This window comes from Panthera tigris, chromosome C1, assembly GCF_018350195.1.
Source record: "Panthera tigris isolate Pti1 chromosome C1, P.tigris_Pti1_mat1.1, whole genome shotgun sequence".
NCBI lineage: Eukaryota > Metazoa > Chordata > Mammalia > Carnivora > Felidae > Panthera > Panthera tigris.
This window is the reverse complement of record NC_056667.1, coordinates 203,958,756-203,983,538: the sequence shown is the minus strand read 5'-3', so window position 1 is coordinate 203,983,538 and position 24,783 is coordinate 203,958,756. Positions and strand designations below refer to the sequence as shown.

General features: G+C 42.0%; 1 long non-coding RNA gene across 1 annotated transcript; it reads left to right on the top strand.

Annotated features, from left to right (window-relative positions):
- LOC122241462 lies at positions 1–24,783 on the top strand. Its single transcript, XR_006221630.1, has 3 exons — positions 1–472; positions 13,721–13,742; positions 24,690–24,783. It is a non-coding gene; the product is annotated as an uncharacterized LOC122241462 (long non-coding RNA).

The following is a 24,783-nucleotide window of genomic DNA, read 5'->3' as shown; positions in this document are numbered from 1 at the left end:
GGCATGTGCGAGGGGAAAAAGATGACACGTGACCGTTCCCTAAGGGGGATTGGGTGGGGTGGCCACCTGGCTTTGTCTTGCTGGGTGAACTTCATGCTAGGGGTCTGGATAAGAGGACAATTTCTGGAGGCTCTATGCATGAAGAGGCTCATGTCACGAGAACTGAGATGCCTCGTGTGGAAGTGGATGAAGCCTTACGTGACGCGTGATGTATTTTTCTATCTTCCCTGTGAAAGTCTTCCTAAAGAACATACATCGTGCCCTCGTGTGTTTGCGGTTACACCTTACTTTGGTGGTGATGGAGAACTGAGTGTCGCATCAAGAGAGGCACAAGCCCAGAGGCTGCCTCTGAAGGGTAACAGCAGTGCCTACCTCGCAGGTCCATTGTGAGGATCACATGACCTTTTGTGCATGTGACACGCTGGCTAGAGAAAACCCGCTAAAACAGTACCTGGTACATTTTGAATACTCTGTAAGTGTTATTATTATTTTTTGTTTCATTATTAATTAATTAATTAATTAATTATTATTAAATAGCCTGCTCTCAATGAACACTAACTTCCTTTTCCCTCCTCTTGGGCCTTGCTCCCACCCTCTGCACATCCCTGTTTTTAATTCTCTCTCAGTATTGGATTAAAATCTAGATGCTGTTTTTGCAGGAACCTCAAAAATCCCGGGGAATGTTACCCTTGTCTGTGTTGGAGACACGGCCTCTCCTTGGCTCAGCAGGGTCCTGACAAAGTCTTTCTCCCGTGGGGACCAAGCTGATTATTTTCAGAGGCCCCATTTTCACTTCTTCAGAATTCCCCAGGCTTGGTCTCAGACATGGTGGAATCTCCTATATTTTTATAACTGCTTGGTTCTTTTTTTTTTCCTCTAAATTGGAGGAGAGGAAGTAAAAATAAATTTGGTAAAGACATTCCAGCCGACATGTAGAGCAGGAAAAATAAGTAATTTTTGGTAGTTATTGGCGTCCTGGATAGAAGCTAAGTCTTTTGACCTCCAAGATCTCATAGGTCAAGCATCCACATTCAGAGCCTCATGAATAATTGAAGTAATTACAGAGATAGTTCTGTTCGAAATCCCACTTGATTTATTCAGCTTCTGGTTGTCTCACTTCTGGGTTATTCATTCAGAACTGCTTCTAGATAAAAATGACAGCTTCAATTACCCAAACCCCAGATCTGTGTATTGATGCTTATAAATTTGAGTAATTTAGAGGGTGGCTCTTTCAGTCAAACCCAGAATATATTGTGATCACATAGGAATCTCAAATGTTTTTATATCCTACCCCAAACTCCCCTTGTGTAATGGCTAAGTTGTCACTAGACAGATCCAGGATGCTACCATTAAAAGCTTAAATGATGGTGAGTGAATCATACCCAATCAACAATGCAAGGTCAAGCTAGACTTTATATGGGACCTTTATTAGCCTTGGTAGAAAGGACCTCCAGGGACAGAAGGCACAAACATTATTTGGAAAAAAAATTAACTTTTCTTAGAAAAGGAATCTATCTGAACAATGACAACTACTGGGTACTTTTTTTTTTTAAATAGCTATGTAGCACAATAGCTAAAGAATTCTTGCATAGGATTGGATGAGGTTATCTATCCATTCATGTTTTTCAGTGTTTAATGTAGATGAACTATTTTGGAGGTAATAAAAATGCTCTTTAAATATTAAACCTAATTCAGCAGTCAGAATAGTTTTCTTCTGCTGTGTTGAAAATCAACCTGGCCATTCATGCATGCCTAAAGTCAGAATTTGTGACATCCCAGAGAAATATGGAAACACGGAAGGATCTGTTAAGTGCTTCCTTATGCTTGTATACAACAATAACAGAAATAAGCATTTTTATGCTTTTAGTTATATAAAGTTATATGAAAAATGGGGCTCATCTTCACGTATAGAAAAGGATCTATACTCAAAATATTTGTTATTCTCAACCACTTTCTTTTTTAAAAAAAATTTTAATGTTTATTTATTTTTGGAGAAAGAGTACAAACAGGGGAGGGGCAGAGAGAGAGGGAGACGCAGAATCCGAACCAGGCTCCAGGCTCCAGGCTCCAGGCTCCTAGCTGCCAGCACAGAGTCTGATGTGGGGCTTGAACCCACGAAGCATGAGATCATGACCTGAATCCCTTAATGGACTGAGCCACCCAGGCGCCCCTCAACCACTTTCTAATAAAGTCATCCTAGCAGGTTTGACTTACACGATCGTTCTAATGCTTCTCTCTCTCTTTTTGTTTATTTTTAATTAACTATTTAATTTTATACTTTAGTTAACATATAGTGCAATATTGGTTCAGGAGTAGAATTCAGTGATAGTGATTCATCACCTACATACAACACCCAGTGTTCACCACAAGTGGCCTCCTTAATGCTCATCGCCCATCTAGCCCATCCCCCACCCATCTGCCTCCATCAACCTTCAGTTTGTTCTCTATCATTAAGAGTAGTCTCTGGTGCTTTGTTTCCTTCTCTTCCTCCCCCCTTCCCATATGTTCATCTGATTTGTTTCTTAAATTCTATGTATGAGTGAAATCATATGGTATTTGTCTTTCTCTGATTGACTTATTTTGCTCAGCATAGTATAATCTAGCTCCATGCACATCGTTGCAATCTCTCTCTTTTTAAATTATTACTTTATGTCTTAGAGAAGTTTTAGGTTCACAGCAAAACGGGGGCAAAAGTCCAGAGAGTTTCTACAAACCGCTGCGTGTATATCTGCATAGCTTCTCTTATTACCAGAATTTCCCACCACAGTGACACATTTATTACAATTGATGAGCCTACAGTGACACATCTTAATCACCCAAAGTCCATAGTTTACATTAGAGTTCACTCTTAATGTTGTGAATTCTCTGGGTTTGGACCAATGTATAATGACACGTACTCACTGTTAAAGTATCATACATAATTTTTTCACTGCTCTAGAAATCACCTGTGCTCAGCCTATTCAACCCTCCCCATACCCCAGCAAGAAGTTTTGCCTTTTCCAGAATGTCATACAGTAGTTTAAGTCATATGGTGTGTAGACTTTTCAGATTGACTTCTTTCACTTAGTAGTATGCACTTAGTGTTTCTCTATGTCTTTTTATGGCATGATAGCTCATTTGTTTTTAGCAATGGATAATATTTCATTGTCTGGACATACCACAGTTTATCTATTCACCCATCGATAGGCATCTTGGTTGCTTCCACGTTTTGACAATTATGAATAAAGCTGGTATAAACAGCTGTGTGCAGGTTTTGGTGTAAACATAAGTTTCCAACTCCTCTGGGTAAATAGCAAGGAGCACAATCACTGGATTGTATGGTGGGGGTATATTTAGCTTTGTAAGAAACTGCCAAGCTGTCTTCCACAGTGGTTGTACCATTTTGCATTTCTACCAGCGATGAATGAAAGTTCCTGTCGATCTGCATTCTCAGCAGTATTTGGTGTTGTCCGTGCCATTTTAATAAGTGTGGAGTAGTACCTCGTTGTTTTAAGTTACATTTCCCTGAGGACTTACGATGTGGAGCATCTTTCCATACATTTGTTTGTCATCTGTCTGTCTTCTTCGGGGGAAGTCTTTTGCCCATTTTCAAATGGGATTTTTGTTTTGTTTTCTTTTCTTTCCTTTTTTTTTTTTTTTAGTTTTTATTTTTTAAATGTTTATTTTTGAGAAAGCAGTTTTTAAATTTAAGCAGTTTTAAATTCAATCAGTTACAAAGTCCAGCTTAATAGTTACTTCTTTCAGGGATCAACCTTTGGTGTTGTATCTAGAAAGTTATTCCCTTACCCAAGATTATCGATACTATCTTCTGGTAATTAGGTAGTTTTACATTTGACATTTGAGTTTGGGATCCATTTTGAGTTACTTTTTGTAAAAGGTCTATGTCTAGATTCATTTTGTTCCATGTGACTGTCCAGTTGTCCCACTTGTTGAAAAGATGATTTTTGCTCCATTATGTTGCTTTTGCCCCTTTGTCAAAGATCAGTTGACTGTATTTATGTGGCTTTATTTATAGGCTTCATATTCTGTTCCGTTGATCTGTTTGCCTCTTTCTTTTGCCAATAGTGTCTCTTTTTTTGTTGTTAAAAACACATTTTGGTTTGATACACCTCCTCCTAAAAAGGCAAACAATTTGTGAGTGATGAAATTTTACTTGCTATGGAAAACTAAAGATCTATTAAAAAAACTGGAAGACAAAAATGTGTTTGGGGGACTATCTTTCATGTCTGTAAGGAATGTGATTTTATCGAGGGCTCCATAATCAATATTAATACAAATGAAACACAGCAGATTGATTTCCCTGACAATTCAGTCTGAGAATTATATAAATATTTCTATTTTTATCAGGAATCTGCTTAACATGTTGGGGAATACTAAAAGCTATAAGCATCAAGAGAATGAGAAGACAAGCCATAGACTGGGAGATAATATTTACAAAAGACACATCTGATAAAGGACTAGTATCCAAAATATACAAAGAACTCTTAGAACTTAACAATAAGAAAACAAACCGCCTGAGTAGAAAAATAGCAAAAGACCTGAATAGACATTCCTCACCAGAAAAGATATACAGATAACACACCAACATGTGAAAAGATGCTCAACATCATATGTCATCAAGGAATTGCAAATTAAAATGAGATACCACTCCATTCTGATCAGAATGACTAAAACGCCGAACGCTGACAACACCGAACGCTGGCAAAGATGTGGGGCAACAGGAATGCTCATTCCTTGCTGGTGAGAATGCAAAATGGTGCAGCCACTTTGGAAGACAGTTTGGCAGTTTCTTACAGAACTAAACATATGCTTCCCATGTAATCTAGCAATCGCCCTCTTTGCTATTTACCCAAAGTTGTAGGAAACCGACGGCCACACCAAAACTGTGCATGGTTGTTTACGGCAGCTTTATTCAAAATTGTCAAGATGTGGAAGCAACCGAGGTGTCTTTCAGTAGGTAAAAGGATAAATAAACTGTGATGCATCTAGACAATGGAATATTGCTCAGTGCTAAAAAGAAATGAGCTACTAAGCCATGAAAAGATATGGAGGAAACATCAATGCATATTCTTAAGTGAAAGAATTCAATCTGAAAAGGCTCCATACTATATGGTTCCAACTAAATGATGCTCTGGAAAAGACAAAGCTATAGAGAGAGTAAAAAGATCCATGGGGATGGTAAAAATGCCAGCGGTACCAGGGGTTAGAGAGAAAGATGAATAGGCAGAGCACAGAAGACTTTTAGGACAAGGCGATTATGCTGTATGACAGTATAATGGTCGATACCTGTCATTATACATTTGTCCAAACTCAAAGAATGTACAACATCAAGAATGAACACTAATAATGTAAACTGTGTTGGTGACAACGGTATGTCAGTGTAGGTTCACAGACTATAAGAAACGTACCACTGTGGTATGGGACGTTGATAGTGGAGGAAATTGTAGACGCGTGGGGACAGGGGGTATGTGGGAACTCTGTACTTATCCCTCACTTTTGCTGTGTACCTAAAACTGCTCTAAAACAACAAAGTTTACTAATTAGAAAAAGAAAACAACTACTAAGCATAAATTTATTCTAAAATCTTCTTGAGAAAAAAAGAATATATATAGCAAGGGTGTAAATATGTCATAAATTCTATTCATAAGTAAAAACAACATTCTCTTTAGTGAGCTATATTTTGGCTGGCATTATACTGTAAACTTAGGATATTTAATTAATGCTAATTATAACAATATATTGAAAGGAACTTATAAGCGACAAATTATGTCTTATGTCTATATTTCCTCTTTCCCATTCTATTCCTTTTTTCTTCTTTCCTTCTTCTTCCACTTTCTCTTATCCTCATCCTTCTTTCATAATAAAGCTAAACTTTCAGTGTTTTAAAAATGGGAACATGCATGTTTGCATTTTCTAATAAGAAATGAACCCATTCAGGGGCACCTGGGTGGCTCAGTCGGTTGGGCGTCTGACTTTGGCTCAGGCCATAATCTCGCAGTTGGTGGGTTTGAGCCCCGCATCGGGCTCTGTGCTGACAGCTCAGAGCCTGGAGCTTCCTTCAAATTCTGTGTCTCCTCCTCTCTTTGCCTCTCCCATGCTCATGCTCTGTCTTGCTCTGTCTCTCAATAATAAATACTAAAAACGTAAAAAAAAAAAAAACAACAAAAAAAGAAATGAACCCATCCAAAATCTCAGGAGAAAGATCTTGTTGAAGACTTCTCAACCAGAAGACCATGTAAATATGCATACTTTTCAGAAGGCTCATGCTTTGTGGTTTTTTTTGTGTTCTTAAAATAAAATGACATGTTGGGAATTGGATACAAATAGCTCATCTAATGAGCAACTCTGTCCTCTCTTGAGTACCATGAGGATAATCAGGGAAGTGACCAATTATCTTGGATTAATGATATCCACTGTAAAAAAATGGGTAGTTTTTCAGCGCATATGTGTGCATGTTTGTTGGAAGAGGAGACTATATGTGACCTGACCCAACTTTTCTTATACTTATGAATCTATGCTTTAGACTTTTCAACAGTGTTTTATAAACTGTAAGTTTTGACGTATTAATGGGTCATAAAATCAACTGAGTAGATTGCAACCAGTGCTTTTTTTTTTAAAGATTGAATAGAAATTATCAGAATATATGGCCCTTAGGAAGGGTGAGTAATAAACCATGAAACTTTAGTTTCAGGGCTAGTTATTGAGTTAAGGTACACATGATACATATACATATATATATGTATATATATATATATATACATATATACATATATGTATATATATATGGCTTGCAAGTAACATAGATTGAGAACCCCTATTTTAGATCTCACTCATGCTGCCCTTTATCCACTAAGAATAAAAAGTAATAACAATGCCATTACCTTGAATGTACCCAGTTACTCTTTCCTCCTACGGACACCCGGTACTTCATGAATGATATGATATCCTGTCTAGTGACGGTAGTCTTGTAGGCAATGCAGAGAGCAGCTGCCACAGACTGCTGGGAAATGGAAACCCACGAAAGACTCATATGAAGGTGGTGAGTGAGCTTGACCAAAAAGCCTTTAAGTCACCCCACCTTCTCCTTAATTGCATGTAGCCCTTTTCACCACCTGTCCAAAGTATGTGCTCCATGTTTTAAATAAATCTGGTACAAGGGAGAAATAGCTAAACCCAGCTAGAAGTCATAAGGAAGCCTGGAGATTCAAGTGTACGTAAATATTCTGCTCCAGTAGTTCTCGGGTTTTATTTGTGAAACCTCTAAGGGTGATCATTAATGCTTAAGTGGGTGTTATCTTCGTGAAAGGTTAATTTAGCAAGAGAAGAGAAAGACAATTGTGTGACATTCATCAGGCACTGGATTAGACTGTTCCACAGAGGCTCATCCTGCTCAGCAAAAACCGAGAGATGCTTCAGACAAAGACGATGTCCCCACCCACAATGATGACTGCTTCCCAACTGTTTCAGTAACTCACCACCCAGCATCAAGCTCTTCTGTGAATATTGGTGTTGACCCCCCAGATGAATGAATGGTTTGCTCCTTAAGAGTTCATGACTTATATTTCATGTGTAGCACTCCCTAATTGGCAAGCTCTGGCACATCTTTAAATAAGTTGCTGGTGGTCACTGGTGAAAGAACACCTTAGGATCAATAAACAATTGGGACTCCATGGTAAGTGCTGAACAGAAGAGAGAGGCAAAACAAGGGAGTAGTGATACAACCAGCGGACATTCGTTTAGTGTTTGTTACATTCCAGCCACTTGACATGCTAAGAGGTCTGAGCACTTAATTCCACCCTGGCTAGGGGCAGGGGTGGGCGTGTTTCCCTGTACCACCATGCCGTGCTTTGATGCCAGCTGGGTTTCTTACAATTCAACATTCAACTCAATTCAACATTCAACTCAATGCTGACACTATCTACCCAGATGTAGCGTCAGATTCTAAAGGGTAAAGGCTCAGTCCCACAAAATTACCCTGCTCCCTCCCTGCTCGGACAGAAGTTGCGTGCCTACGTTATCACCTGTGCTTCTGGTTGTACATTGGAGGTTCCAAAGACTCTCTCCTTGGGTTAAACTAGTTTGCTAGAGTGAATCACAGAACTCAGAGAAACATTTTGCTCACTAGATTACTGGTTTACAGGATATAGTCAGAAATAGCCTGATGGAAGAGACATGAAGGGTAACATATGGGGAGGGCTCAGAGTTCCATGTCTTGTCCAGGCATGCCACTCTTCCCAAATCTCCAAGTGTTCAGCAACATGGAACCTCTCTGAACCTAGTCCTTTGGGTTTTTATGGAGGCTTCATTACATAGACATGGTTGATTAACTCACTGACCATTGGTGTTGATTCAACTTCTAGCCCCTCTCCCCCCTCTGAAGGTCTAATCACATGTTTGGCTCTCTGGCAACCAGCCCCCATCCTTAGGTAATGTAGGGGGCATTCCAAAGTCACTTGATCCTTTTCACCACTTGGGGAATTCCGAAGGTTTTAGAAACTCTTTAGAATGGGGATGAAGACCAAATATATATTTCTTATTATAAATTACAATATCACACATGCATTGTCTCCACCCAACCCTTTCGAGTTGCAATTACCACACATGCAATGATCTCTACTTTACAGAGAAGAAAATTGAGACTCAGAGGAGTGAAGTAATTCACTCAAAGTCACCCACTGGCATAGCGGCTAAACTGAGATTCTGGATGTGCCGTGCTCCAGAGCTGAGCAATTACCTCTTTGTGTAAATCAGGCCAGTGACCATGTTCTGTTTGCTGAGGCAGGTGGCATCAGGTCCTGCCAGGAGATCCACTGTTTATCAACATGTGATCTGGGGCAATGTGCTTCTCTTTTTGAGCCCTGGTCTCTTCTGCTAAAGGAAGATAATGATACCTCCGTCACTGATTTGTGAGACTTCATTTGAGCGAGGGAAGTAGCAGGAAGTATTGAGTCTGTGTCTGGCACACAGACAAGCCGGTAGGTTGGTTTCTCCCTAGAGCCAGTGTTTCTTAACCTGAAGTCTGTCAGTCGGTAGTTACAGACTGCAGACCGTGTCCAGGCTCATCCAGAGACTTGCTGGGTGGAGATGTATATTGCGTGATGCACTAGCTTATCCACTGGCAGCAGTAGACCCTTGGGGGTGGGCTGTGGACCTGATGCACCTCTCACTTTGCTGCTGAGGACTCCCAAGCCTGAGTGCACAGCTTATAGACACGGGCCCAACTTGGGGAAGCCCTCCTTTCACAGCTGCTATTTTCCTGCTGTGATCATTCAATGTCCCCTTCCCTACATCTTCAGACAGCAAGGGAAGTGGGGACTTAGCTCTAATGCACTATGAGTAAAAAAACACCCCTCTGTTGCCTCCTGTCGACTGTATAGCAACACTCACCATCTGTTTTATGATGCTCCAGCCAGGTATGATTTCCTCTGTTCCGTGAATACCCCGGGTTCTCTCCTTCTAGCATTTACGCCTTGGTCTTCCTTCCCTAAGAAGCTCTTTTCTTTTCCTGGCTTTTTACATTCTTGGCTCTTCTCATCCTATAGATCCCACCGGGACACCTTCCTGACAGCTTCTTCTATGGGGGCAGGGTCTCTCAAGTGTTACTCCCTGGGAACTCCCTTTTTTATCTCTTTATTTACTTCTTCAAAAGTAAAGTATTTATTGATTCAGTTTTGAGAGGGTGGGGAAGGGGCAGAGAGAGAGGGAGAGAGAGAAAATCCCAAACAGGTTCCGCCCTGTTGGCACAGAGACAGAGCCCGATGCAGGGCTCAGACTCACAAACCACGAAATCATGACCTGAGCCAAAAACAAGAGTAGGACGCTTAACTGACTGAGCCACCCAGGTGCTCCTTTCTTTCTTTACTTTTAATAATATTTGAAGTTGTAACATAGACCCTATGAGGCTATTTTGGTTTTGTTTGCATGTTTGTTTGGTTTTTTGTTTTCTGTTTTGCTCACAGTCTCTAGTGCTGAGGACAGAATTTGATAGTTGGTATTTGTTGAGTGAGTAAATGAATGCATACGTTGGGTCACTAGACATTACTTATCTTCTTTTGTTGGAGTGTAAGCTCCTTAAAAGCAGGACCTCATCTGTCCAGTTTGCCGCTGACCCCCAGGGTCTAAAAAAGTACCTAGCATGACACAGGGACATAATAAATAGTTCTAACAAATCAACTAAACTCGAGCTCTACACCTACCAGGCCTGATGCTCACATTACCAGGGTCCAGGGAGGAAGTAGAAATGAACACCTATATACCATATTGAGTAATTAAGTTAATATATTAAATAAAATGCATTCTGTTCTCCTACCTTGATAGATAATCTTTTGTAATAACCTAGGGAACAGAGTTTTGGATTCTAAGACTCCCTAGAGTCCATAAATTGCATACTGAAATGCAACAGCACAGGCAGATTTGGCCCTGGCTGGCCGTCCATGCAGATGGCTCACGGTCTCCTCCTCCCGCCCTCTGGTCCATCTCACACTTTGAGGATATTAAATAAGCACATGTTTGGACACTTCCGGCCATATATTCAAATTGTCTGTGTCTCTCTTGCCAACAGTTACTCCCTGGTTGGCCCTCAGGCCTGAAGGTCTACCCACGGAAGGAGGGACCCCAGAAAGAAGCCTTGTACAGGCCTTGCAAGTAGACTTGGGGCAGCATTTGAGCGGCAAACTCCAGGATACTGGAGCACGGCTCGGTGGGGGTAGGGGTGGCTCCAGGCTCTGAGCGGGCACGATAGTGCACTCTCTATGCTAGGCCGATGGGGCAGAGCTGGAAGAGGGCAGAACAAGACCATCCGGAGTTCATGGCCTTGATCCCCAGGCAGGAGTGGATGTGAAGACAGGGAATGAGCTGATCCGAATGTAAGCAGGCACAGACAATGGAAGGGCAGGAAGAAAGAGAAGAGTTATCTGGAACAGGTGTATGGATCACTTGGGGGCCGTGCCAGTCTCCCTGGATGGTGTGATCCCTGCCTCCTGCTGGAAGACACTTGGGAGGGAAGCTCATGCTTGGAAGCAGACAGAGGCAGGATGGCATGGTTGGGCCCAGAGCACAGTTCCACTGATGCCCTCCAAATCAAACCAAATAGGTTAATCCTGCTGGTGAATCTGCTTTATTTCTCAGTAAAATAAAACTGACGTGAACAAGTGTTTTCGCAATGGCGTTCAGCGAAAACTTGAGTGGGAAAAGCCCACGTCCAGAATAACCTGGGCTATTAAATGTAACACCGAGAAGAAATACCCTTAAATGAACTCATGGAGGCGCATATGACCTTTGAGCTTATTCAGGACACTTTGTCAGACAGCTGAATTCCATGAAGGAGTTTCCGTCTTTGAGCGCCTTCCCAGCGCAAACACATGTTGAGCCCTGGGGCCCCAAAGACTCACAGTTTAGGAGCCCAGCCCTTGAGGAACGTGCCGATTTTGAGATGATCAAAATGAAGGTGTGTTGCATGCTTTTTTAGACACATGCTCGCAGCCTGTGCTATTTATTAATTATTTTATAAGTAAAATCTTGAAAACATTTTCCTTGGCCCCCTAAAAGCTTTTCAGTGAAAATGAACAGGTGGGAGATTTCATTAAAAGAAATAATTGTACTCTTTAAATCAAAATTCTACCAATGCAAATATTGAGCCTCTTTCGTTTTCATTAATTTGACTGAAAGGGTCTTAAAAAATGCATTACGGTTCCACAGTGCTTCACTCTAATTGTAATTTATGTTTCTTTTCTCTTCTCACCTTTATCGTTCAGGCTCTCTTTTTCACTCTTTATTTCCATTTTACCTCTGAGCAGTGTACATATCATCACCTTTCTCAGTAACAGGGGTTGCGATAGTCAATAATTATGTGATTTTAAAAAATGATAAGTTCTTCTAATTGCTTTGGCTAATAAAATGACATAGAGCTGATAAGCCTGAGACAGGCTGCTTAATTGCCTTTGCTAAAGATAGAGCTGGCTGGCATTGCTTATAGTCTTTTAGCTTTGAGGAGGCAATCCAAGTGTTGGAGAAAATGACTCCGAAATCTTGAGGAAAAATGGCTCTTAGGTTGTCTTCTTGTTGGTAGGAGAAAGATATAAGAGTGTCTTAAATACAACTCTGTTGAATAATCCCATAGTTTCATAAAAATCGTTCTTTTCTAAAAGATAGTAAAATAGAGCCACAGAAGAAAAAGATAAATCATGGGGTGCCTGGGCGGCTCAGTTGGTTGGGCGTCCAACTTTGGCTGAGGTCGTGATCTCCCCGTTCATGGGTTCGAGCCCCATGTCTGGCTCTGGGCTGACAGCTCAGAGCCTGGAGCCTGCTTGGGATTCTGTGTCTCCCTCTCTCTCTGACCCTCTCCCGCTCACACTCTGTCTCTCTCTCTCTCTCTCTCTCTCTCTCAAAAATAAACAAACATTAAAAAAATTAAAAAGAGATAAATCAGATATGATGAAAAATTTAAAAAAAATTAAGAACACACCATCCAGGAAGTGAAAAGGCAACCCACAGAATGGGAGAAAATGCTGGTGAAGCATATAACTGGTAAGGGACTTGTACCTAGAATCCATAAATGAGTCTTTAACTCGACAATAAAAAGACAACTAGTCACATTTTAAAACAGGCACAGGAGACAGGCGTTTCTCCAAATGGAGGAATAAATATTTCTCCAAAGCAGATGTGCAAGTGGACTGTTAGTGCTTGAAAAGATACTCGGTATCCGTAGCCACCAGGGAAACACAAATCAGAACCACAACGAGATACCAGTTCACACCCACCGGGAGAGCTGGAATCCAAAGGACGGACAGTAACAGGAGTTGATGAGGATGTGGGAAGATCAGTCTATGCTTACACACAGCTGAAGACAATGAAAACAGGGCAGCTGCTTTGGGAAACAGCTGGGCAGTTCCTCAGTGATTAAATACAGGACTTAAGGTGTCCAGGTATATTGCCAAGAGAAATGCAGATGTATGTTCCCTCAACTTGTACACGAATGTTCATACCAGCATCGTTCATAATAGCCAAAAAAGTGGAAACCACGCAGATGTCGATCAATGGATGAATGGAGAAACAAAATGTCGTTTATTCTTGCAAGGGAACATTGCCTGATGTTAGAAAGGAATGGAGTAGGGATACATGTGTCAACACGGATGGGCTTCGAAAACATTATGCTAAGAGAAAGAAGCTAGCCACAGACCGTTACGTATTGTATGATTCTGATTATATGAAATGTCCAGAATAGGTAATAAAGATTAGTGTTTGTCTAGGGCTGAGGTGGTTGGGAAGAAATTAACAGTGACTAGTCATGGGTAATGGGTTTCTTTTTGGAGTATGAAATCATATGTTCTAGAATTAGATACTGGTGTTGAGATACACAACTCAGTGAAAATACAAAAAAAAAACGTTAAATGCATGAAGTTTTGTAAATGAAATGGACTAATTGTATGCTATGTAGAGTATATCTCAAAAAACTATAAGGGGCACCTGGGTGGCTCACTCATTGGAGCTGGCTTCTATTGATTTCCATTCAGGTCATGATCCCAGGGTCCTGGGATTGAGCCCTGTGTCCAGCTCTGAGCTGAACATGGAACCTGCTTGAGATTCTCTCTCTCTCTCCCTCTGTCCCTCTTCCCTGCTTGCTCTCTTTCTCTCTCTCTCTCTAAAAGAAAAAAAAAAATGTTATAAAATAAGATAATGATTGTCTCTTAAAATTTTGTTAACTTTTATTTTTGTGTTTCAGAGCCTCCTTGGAGCTTTCTAAGGTAACAAATGCTCTTTTAACAAGCTAGCTTGAAAGAGATAGTTTTACTGTTTCTACTATATTATACATGTATAATTTCATCCTTTGCTTTTCTCCTCAATAGTAAAATTTAACCAAATCCATTTTATGATAAGCTGTCTAGAGCAACCATAATTTTAAGGGGATGACTTTTTTAGTTTTTTAATGCTACCTGAGTATTTAATGGGAGTACTTAATCCGTTTGGTTCTTAGGAGTTCTAGGAAGAATTTAAATTTGAATCTACCAAATTCTCCCATGTGCTTTGTCCATCCCCTGTCCAAGCTCCCAGTATTTGTTTCCTGTTCAGATTAGCCCCCTAAAAGGCCTCCCCACATCCTGGCCTCAGTCCTGTCTACCCTTCACACTGAAGCTAGACATTTCTGAAAATGCAAATAGAATCAGGTCGCTCCCCAGTCATAAAACTCTTCCAAGCCTCTCGGCTGTTCTCGAGCTAAAGATGAGATCGTGGTCCAGCAGGCTGTGCAGGGTGTGGCCTTGCCTACCTTTGCCAGACCATCGCCCACTCTCCTCGCCCACTGCAGCCAGGAGCCTCCCTGTTCCCAGGAAACACACACTTGTGCCCCAGAGGCCCTCTCGCTTGTGGCTCCTACCCCCGCACCTCCAGGCTGCTGGCTGTCTCCCACCGTGTGTCAGATCTCAGCACTGTCTATGTTTGGCTTCCTTATCTTAATTTACAAGTGCACATTCATTACTGAAGGGAAAGCAGGTGTTACGAGTCAGGTGTTGGACTCCAACCATCGCATCGCACTATCTGCCAAGTACATCACGGGACTTCCAGCACAGTAGAAGACTACAGGGAAGGCCATGACTGGCTCGGTGTCGGGGGGAAGGGAAGGTCTCCCTCAATGGGGATGACATTCTGACAGGGTTCAGGAGGGAAGGTTTAGCCAGCAACATCTGGAGTTGGGTGATCATATGCCAAGACACAAAGGCATAAAAATCTTGTGTTTAGGGAAAAGCAGGACTTCAATGTGGCTGCCACATGGACGCTGAGACAAGTGGCGAGTGCTGGGTGAGACAGGAAACAGGGCAGGGATGCCTCTGGAAGGTCAGGCTGGTCCCATGTTGCAAACAGCCATGGGAGCAATGGAAAGTCCCTGAGGATTTCTAACAGGAAAATGGTTTCAGTAGGCTTTTGTGCTAGGAGGATGACCTTGGGAGAAGGGTAAAGGACAGGACAAAGGAAAGAGCCCTAAAGCAGGGAGACTGATCCAACAGGAGAACAGTCCAGAAGCAGGTGGCCGTGTTCTGAGGCCCCAGAGCGGCTTACTGGGAGGCCAGGCAGTCAGGGCTCGGCAATCCAACAGCCAAGTGATTCCAGCTTCAGAGAGCAAGCCAGACCTCTGGGCAGGTATCCAAGTGCCTTTTAGTCATCCTATGAATAAAAGAAGGGAAAATGTCTCCTGTTCTTGTTAGGTCTTGAGAAATGTCTATCTTGCTTCTAAGAGGGTTCTACTTGCAGACAAGGGTTAAATTCTGATTCGATTCCCCTCGTCATCTTATCTCTTTCCAAGAACACTATAAACAAAGTGACAGAATTAATCAGTATTAAAACTATACAGATGTTCTTTCATAGCATCCTTGTTGGTCATTAAAATAATGACTTAAAAAACACAAATGTGTATATAGATATATTCATATATGTATATAATTAGTTCAAAAGAGTCCAAACCACAAGGTGAAGCATGAAATATTTTCTCTGCCCCTAATAATTGCCTCTGCCAGGTTTTGTAAAATCCACCCTTTCTCACTGGGTAGAAGGTACCTCTAAGTTCAAATTAGTATGATTCGATACGTCTAATCCTATTCAGTTATTAAAAGTCTGTTCTCAGATATTAAAACTTACTTCTAGTCAACCTACAACACTTTCCCCTGCTTTAGCAGCGAAGGCCAGCTTTGTGGTTACAGTAGCCAGCCTGGGAGTGAAGATGGTGAGTGGTCTCTTGCTTCTTGCCCCCCCTGCCCCTTCTTTTTCTTCTCTGGTGTTGGGGAGGAGAGAAGGGAAGGGGATGGTGATCGCCGCTAATATGACTCATGCTTATGAGTCCATAGGCTCATGGTGGATTGGTGCAGGTCCTGAGAGATTCATGGAAGAGAAACTCAGCTTCTAGCAGTTTCTCTGGGTTTTGGTGGTTGCTCGTCAAGCTCAGCCTATCTTTCCTCTGAAGCCTGTGTTGGCCGCCCTCTCTGCTTCACTCGATTCTTTGGCCCAGGTTGTGGTGGTTCTCATCAAGGGGACCCCATTTGTCCAGTTCTGGAGATTAGAGCTGTCACCTGTGAATTGGGGTTTGACAAACTGATCCCAGATCCCTCGTACGCCAACACCATCTTGCCCCGTGCTCTTCCCCTCTCTTCCATAGTACCAGGACTGGAGATCTAAGCCTGGTGTTGAGTAAATGTCCAATCAAGTAGAAAAATGCTAAGTCCTCTTCTTGCAGATACACGTGAGAATTAGTAATAATGTTTGTGGGTACTCCCTTCCCTGGCACTGGGGAGGGAAGTATCCTCACCCACTTGAGGGGGAAAGGAAGTCTTGCTTCATGAATTGCTGTCTTTTGCCAGATTTGTGGGATTTGTCTGCTAGCTTTCATGGTAAAACTGTCAGCTGGGTCAGCATCCCTCACTCCATGGCAGGTGGGAATCTCAAGCAGAGATGGGGGCCTCCTTTGAACTAGATTCTGCAGACTTTACTAACTTTATTTATAGTGGGTAGCCTTTCTGCTGCAGTCCTCCTATGTTCAGTGACCTCAAGGGAGCAGACAGAGGTCCCGATCAGCGTCTCACCCTCTATGTAAGTCTCCCCACTCTCACCTCTTTCTTTAGAGACGCCATTTCTCATAACTGATGGTAATCTCTCCAAATTGCTCTTTTGAGCATGTAGATTCCTGTATCTTCCGGGACTAGAGCAGAGGTCTCATTTTGTCTGTTCCATCTGCTTACCCGTCCTTCCTTTTGTATTTTCAACTGCCATTTTTTCCTAGAGTTTGTAAGTATGCTCAACTCACGTTCAGCTTAAAAAGAAGACAAAAGAGGGGCACTTGGGAGGCTTAGTCAGTTAAGCCTCCGACTCTTGATTTCTGGTCAGGTCATGATCTCATGGTTTGTGAGGTCTAGCCCTACATCAGGCTCTGTGCTGACAGCATGGAGCCTGCTTGGGATTCTCTCTCTCTTCCGCTTGCCCTCTGGCCCACCCCCACTCTCTCTCTCGCAAATAAGCAAATAAGTAAATAAATAATAATTAAAAACGAAGACAAAAGGAAAAAGCCCCTTTCTGGACCCCACATCACCCAGTACTGGCTTCATTATTTCCTTTCTTCCCTCACACAGCAAGGTTCCTAGAAAGGGTAGATTATACTTTCTTCCCATTTTCCCAGTTATGCCAGAAATCTATTTTCACTGATAAATTTTGGTAAATACAAAAGAGCATTAAAAAGAAAATGAAAATTCCCCAGCATCCTATCACCACAGATAATCACGTTTACTGTTGTGAGATGTTTCCTCTTCGTCCTTGTGCAGCCATCATCCAAGAGCCACCCTCTTCAGGAAGTCTTCCTCTTTAATCACTCCTTCTGTGTGGATTTCACCTGCACACGTACTGGAACCATCTAGGCCCCTCTCCATATCTCCTAGTAGTTTGTAAACTTGTTGAGGGGAGAAACGGTGTTTACCTCATCTCTGTATCTCCAGCATTTAACCCAATATCTGAGACACAATAAATGCCTCGATTTTCAAGATGTCTAGGATATGACTATGTACAAAACAAATTCAAAACGTTGTTTGTTCCGATGTGCCAAGGCAGGAAGGGTAAATAGCATCATCTTGAGGGCCAATCCTGATCCATTTGTGATGACTTTCTGTGCCAGTTGTGTTGACAACCATTTGTGCCAGTCCCCGAAAGAGATCAGCAGTCCCTAGGCCCAGGAGAGGGAGATCCCAAATGGTATCAGAGTGTATCTGAAAACTGTTGTTAAAGATAGGCAATTTTATCAATTTTGAGTGAATACCGTCACTGTAGATAGGCCACGTGCAGTCCAGTTGAGGACCTACTTCAATAATTAGACGAGCTCCTGGCATTTAGCATCTAAGCAGTGTTGGTCTCTGCATAGATGGTGACTGGAACGTATAGTGGTGTTTGTGTGTTTTCCAGTCCTGAAGCACTCCCTTGGGAACCCTATGTCTGCTATCACTTCACAGATACTTCTTTTGCACACAGTGAAAAGGTCAGTGCTAGCCCAGCTCCCCCTTGAACTACGGCAAGCTCTAAATGGATGAATCAGAATTAATGAGGTTTATTGTAATGCCACTCGTTTGCAGAGTTTTGTGTCCTTGTATTTGTTGAGCAGCTGTCTCTGTGCTTGGTGTTGATTTTTTTGTGTGAACGCCTTTGTTAGTATTGCCTGTTTTGGAATGAAAACTGTGAGGGGTCGCAGACATCATCAGTTTCGCTTCATCAAGAGTGGAGATTAAACATGTGGGCTCTGGAGTGACGTTACCGGACGTGAAACTCTGCTCCACTGCTTTACCACTTTGGGCAAGTCTTTTGGCCTGAGCGTCTTCGTCTGTGAAAAAGGGTTAAAAAGGATGATTAAACAAGATCAGATATATAAGGTGCTTTGTGTTTTCTTTTTTAAAAATCACAGTGCTTAGCACGTGGTAAACGTTAGCTGTATTTGCAGTGGTAGCATTGGCCCCACCCATTAGAATAATGTGCACGTAAGCACTTGATAAGCGTAACATGATATTACGCAATACCAGTACAATAACAGTTCTTAACCGGGGTTGTTTTTACTGCCAGGGGACATTTGGTAATATGGGGAAGTTTTGGTTGTCATAAGTGGGGAGGAGGTACTTCTGCATCTTTTGGGTAGAGGCCAGGGATGCCGTTAAACATCCTACAGTGGTACAGGATGGCCCCCAACCACACAGAATTATCCTGCCCCAGATGTCAACGGCGCCAAGGTCAAGAAACTCTGTGGTAAAGGTGTGAGTTCACTTACAGGAGGCACTATAACAATCCTGAAATACACAAAGAACAACGAAAACGAAGGTGTCTCATTTTTCTCGACTAATATAAAAAGCGAACAGAGTTTTACTTCCTTTTTGTAGCTATTTCTTGCTAGTAGGTGATACTTGACGTATTGTTCCAATGGCTCAGAACAGTGTTGTCCAATGGCTTTATAAGTATGAAATGTGCTTCTTAGCTATTTTGCTGAACTCACCCACATGGAGTAAAATTTTAAAAGTAAATTATTGGGCGTGGAAGGTCTATCTGACTTTGTGTTATTTATATTTGTTATGATTTTTTTTTTTTTGATAATTACCAAATTGCCCACTTCCAGTGGAACCAAAGAAGAGAAGTCGTTTATTTGCGTGTTCTTTTCCTTGACCAGGGCCAGGTCACAGAAAAAAAGAGGATTGTGATTCACTTCTCTTCTAAAGAGAAGTATGATCCAAAGACTCTCTGCTCAGAATCACCGAACATTCCAGTGCCACGAGAATCCCCGTGTTGCACCCAAGATGTGCCGAGTCAGCATCTTTGGAGGGTAGGGCCAGGGAATCTGTATTTTCCAAAAGATTCCAAGTGGCTCAAAGCATCCTCATGTTTGAGAAGCTCTGGAATACAATACAAGAGGTGTGAAAGAGCTGCGGTCCTGTGGTCTTAGTTTTTGTGTCAGACAGTCTGCGAACCTGGGGTAGAACGTACAGATCCCTAGAGGTCGCTAGTTTAGCATTTTCTTTTACTTTTGCCTGGAAAAGGCCTTTAAACTATTCTGCACCTGAAGATATTCGTTCCATTTTCAATAAAGGAACCTGCTGTTTGAGTCCTTGGTGAAGCTGTTAGAAGAGAAAAGCTGTGGACAAAGACAAGCTGCTTCTATATTTAGAATGTTCCGTGGGGCCAAGTCTGTGACGAATTCATTCTTGTTCCTCTTAGAACTGCCTGGTTTGTAAAGCAGAGAATAGTTTACTATATTCTAGCCCTTCAAGCCGGGTAAAACTTAGGGTGATTTACGTGTCCCTTAGGAAGGATGAGAAATGTATAGGCCCATTTCTCTTCCTTCTTCATACATCCATTCTTAAGTTAAAATAACATCACACCTCTGGTTCTTATTTTATGAGTTGGTACACCTTTCCAAGTGCCAGTGTAAAGTCTACTGATGCCAATTGCTAATAGAAATTAGATGTTTTGAGGGTAGAGTGGGAGGGGGGAGCACATTAATTCAAACCTAATTTGCATTCCCTTGCCCAGTTTGAATTGGGACCAATTTGCAAACTGAATTATCTCTCTCGCCTTGATAGAGTTTATAATAATGCTGAAAGTTTCTTAAGTCATGGCAGTGCCTTTTTAATAAAGACACATTCACAGCTGCAGTCTTGGTGCCTTGTAACATATTGCTAATAATTGGGCTAATAAGATCTTAAAGTTAATTAAAAGGAAGGAAAAACCCATAAAGTCTGATGCAGCTCAAACTGGTTGGTGTGTGATAGGCTGACCAAGCAAAACTGCAAAGAGAGAAAAAGAATAAAACTTGTTCACTAGTCATTTGCCAATGATCGTCCTTTTTTTTTGTTGTTGTTGTTAAAAGTTACCACTTTCGCAGTTCTCTTAAAACAACAGATGACCATTTAACAGAATTATTCAGTGCCTATTATCTTGTTTCTTTCTATAGAATTTCACCAAGGGGACACGTAGGTAACTTACCACTTTGTAAAACTGATGTTCCGTGAGAGTCTGGGTCATGTGCCACTTCACTTCATAGGTCAGAGGGAACTTGAATGATCCAGCCTAGCTTTTATGGTCTAGTGCTCACAGGACCCCTTCATAAAAGGATTCCAGGACCAACATGGTGACCAGTAATATGGTTTCTATCTGATTTTCCAAAGGCCCTTCAAGCTTCTCCATTACAAGCCTGCCCTCTTGCACTCCCTGTGTGTCCTTTTTCAAAGTCTGCAGCTTTGCCCAGAGTGATAATCCTGGTTCCCCTGTGCTAAGGTGCTGGTGTTCCATAACATAAGGAGGGGTAGAATCCTTGCAATGTATGCTGATTTCAGTATGGAATCCAGGCGTAGCATGACAGAAGGGACAGATACAAACTATGGTACCATCTATCCATTTGTAGATGGTAAGGTTCTGGGGTCCCTGCCTGGTTTGTGAGCTGACTTGAATGCCTATGAGTCTTCAAGTCCCTCAGAATATTATCCTCTGGCCCAGTAGAACCCCAGTATATGACTTACAGTTCTGAAGTTTTGTTTTGTTTCTTCTTTTTTGGAGGCTCTAGATAATTCTGCTAGCACTGTACCCAGCTTATCTTCCTGTAAGTCACACGGGACTCTCTTCTGATCATTCCTAGTTTTGATATCCTTCTTTAGTGACTGACTTCATCAAAAGAAGCATGTACGTGACATTCCAATATGAGCTTACATTAAATTTAGGTCATCGACATTTTGAAATCCTACGTCACTCCCCGCCCCCGCCCCCACCTCCCCATCCTGTGACTGTGAAATTGTTAGTGGGTCAATAATAGGTAAATAGGCATTTGTACAATAATCCATATCTACTTCTCACTTATTGTGTACCTATCCTATTTTCTAGCCTCAGATTCAAATCTGAGCAGCTTTTGGTGACATACCGGTTCTGGCAGAGGTAGCCAGGTGTCCCTCAATGTCCATTCTCCCATTCTGTAGAAATGATATAACCTCTACCTTGGAGCTTGGCCTCTGCTGTTTCCCTTCCAGCTAAGGACTGCCAGGGGACTAAATTCCAGTCAATGATGTGTATACTGAAACAGGTTGTTGAAGTCCTGGAAAGTGCCCTTACAGGGAGGCAACGTTTCTTTCTCCTCTGATTTTGTCCATTCTGCCAGCTGGAAGGTGGATATGATAGCTGGAGCTATGGCAACCATCTTACACAGAGGTGATCTAGGGAATGGAACCACGGACTGAGGGGCAACAAGAGAGAAGGAAACTGGATCCCTGGCGCTACCGAATGCCAAAGCCGCCCTGGGCCACCCACCCAGTGCCAACTTTCGTGAGAGAAAGATACAAATATTATCTGGTTTATTTTGGCTTTTCTGTTATTGCCGGTCAAAATGAATACTAAGTAATTCATTAGTGTTCTTCAGTTTTCAAAAAATTCCTTTACGAATCTGCTTCTTTATGTTTGGAATTCATTCAAAAAGGCCTAAGGCCCATCATCTCAGAGTTAAAAAAAAATTGAACATGGGACCCTGAGGTGTTATAAACATTGACTTAAATATTCATTAAAGGGTGGGGGGCACGTGGGTGGCTCAGTCGGTTGAGCGTCTGAGCAGACTTCGGCTCAGGTCATGATCTCATGGTTCATGAGTTCAAGCCCTGCATTGGGCTCTGTGCTGAAAGCTCGGAGTCTGGACCCTGCTTCGGATTCTGTGTCTCCCTATCTCTCTCTGCCTCTCCCTTCCTCTCAAAAATAAACATTAAAAAATTTTTAAAAATATTCATTAAAGGGTGATTTACTAACACATGATTTGTCTTAGAGACCATGGTCCATATAGGGCCTCTCATATTGAAATCTTCCTTCTGAAGCCTGAGGCTGGGAGGCAAATGGGTCATAAACTTGTCTAGTCCTGGCTCTTTTTTATGGGTACTATATTGGTCTCTTCACATGAAGGAGGGGGAAGACGAGAACAAAAGTGTTGAAATCCTTTTCAATTTTCGTTGAAGTATGCTATAGCATAAGAGTATGCTCTTGACCAACAGTTTCTAGATAGTTATTAAGTATCTCTGTTATTCAAGAGTCCATGCCAGGTTGTGTACAGGGCAATAAGACAGGGGACCTGTTTCTAAGAAGTGAAAATCTAGTCAGGGAATGTCTTAGCTTAGGTTCTCCAAAAAGCAGATCCTCAGATAAGGATTTAGATACTAGTAGTTTGTTTGTGAGGGGATCCCAGGAAACATGAGGAGGAAAGGAAGGGTGGTCACCAAACAGATTTATCCCTAGGGCACCATTATGTTAAGAATCTTCTGAGGAACTATGTAGAACATGCCTCAGGATCCTCCCACCAAGAGGGAAGAAGCTGGGGTATTGACTCACCAACTCTCATCCTTCACTGATTGAGGGCTGCCCCTGAGGGTTTTAACTCATTGGCATTTCTGGCCCATTTTGTCCGTGGGCTGGGAACACAGCTGGGGGCAGGCAGGGATTCAGGTTCTGGGCATCAGAAACCGTTAGCATATATGAGAACTCTTCATCAAGCTAAAAGTGACCTCTAGGGTCGTTCAAGGAGCTCTGAGTAAGGATCCAGCAGCATCTGAAGAAGTCTATCTGTTGCATTGTTTGGGAAACACATTTAGCCTGCTGTGTCCCATCATGAAGAGACAGCTGCTGATATAAGGCTATATAATAAATGCTTGATAGTATAATCTTAGAATAGCTAAGAAAGGACAAATCACTTTAGGGTTATAATGCTGAAGGAGGGGGTTATGTATCAAATGAAAGTCGCTTTAGCTTAAGGCTGGTTAAGATTGAAATAAGAGGAGGGAAGAGGGGGAAATGGATACCAGGAGTGAAGTATATTATGGGCTAGGGCTAGGATGTAAAAATGCGAAAGGTACAATGTGGGAGTTGGTGGCTGAAATCAAAGGCCTAGAGTGGGAGGTAAAGTTGGGAAAGTATTAAGGAATGTTTTTTTCAGGGACCTTATAGTTAGGACTAAGTGTTCTGGCTTGACTTCCTGCCAAGATATTCTTTTCTATTTTAATGGGACTAAATTTATATATAATTAAAAATTTTAGTCCCAATTTAATGGAAAATATTATATGCTCTTACAGGGGCAATTTTAAAGCAACTGTTCTCAACCTTTTTTTTTTTTTTCCTATCGTGGTAGACATAAAAAAAATGATGTTAGCCTACAGCACATACATTAGAGAGGATATTTCTAATTTCTTCTGTATGTTAACTCCACCCTTTTACCTCCAGTTCAAAGGCCTCTAGGGATGCAAGTACATAACAATACAAGCGTCAGCACAAATGGAACAACCAAATTCATTAAAAACAAATAATTAGCAAATGTTAGAATAACAAGGTTATTTATGACACATTTCAACACTGGTTGGGATATAACAGTGTTTCTTTTCCTTTTTTTCTAAATGGTTATTTTAGAGAGAGAGAGAGAGAGAGAGCACGTGCAAGTGGGAGAGGGTCAGAGAGAAAGGGAGACGCAAAATCTGAAGCAGGCTCCAGGCTCTGAGCTGTCAGCACAGAGCCCAAAGTCAGATCATGACCTGACCCACCCAGTTGCCCTGACATAATGGTGTTTCTAACGCAATGGTGAACACCTAATGCTTTAAAGTCAAGGTTGCAAATGGGTGACCCACTGGCAGAAGCCCCAGGCAGACCTTTCGTGATTATCCCATAGTGTTGGCCTCAAAGGGATGGGGAGGGGGCCCTCCTTTAACACTAAGGCGATGACAGCAAGCTCACTCCAGAAAACCAGGAGTCAAAAGGACAGTCAAGACCCAGGGAATTTTGTCACCTGTGCTTCAAATATCCTCACAGTCCAATGTTCCCACTTGGAACCGCACTGGAGCAAGGAACACAGTGGCCTGTCTGGATGGGGCTTGTACCCTCCAGTTTATCCCTCTGGCCTCCTCCATCTCTTGCTTTGCCTGAATAGTCTGTAGGCATTTGAGTGTGAAATGTCACCTTTGGAGCATAAAAGGAACACCAGGTTTCTATAGGTTCCAAAGCCAGTTAGTACTTGGCCTTGGAGTCTGAGAGCTCATGTTCTCCCTTCACTCTTAGGCAATTGCTAGGTAGTCTCAATCAGGGTATCTCTAACGATCGATCGTAGCCTTTGTACCTTAGTGGAGACTATTTTCTATTTGTATAATCCTATCAAATGTATTTTCTATCTCTTATATTTGTAGCTGGAACCAACTTGTTCCCCTCTACAAGGATATAATGAGGATCTCCAGGGCCCCATCAATTTGTGAATCCTAGCTGAGGTCACCGGAATGATTT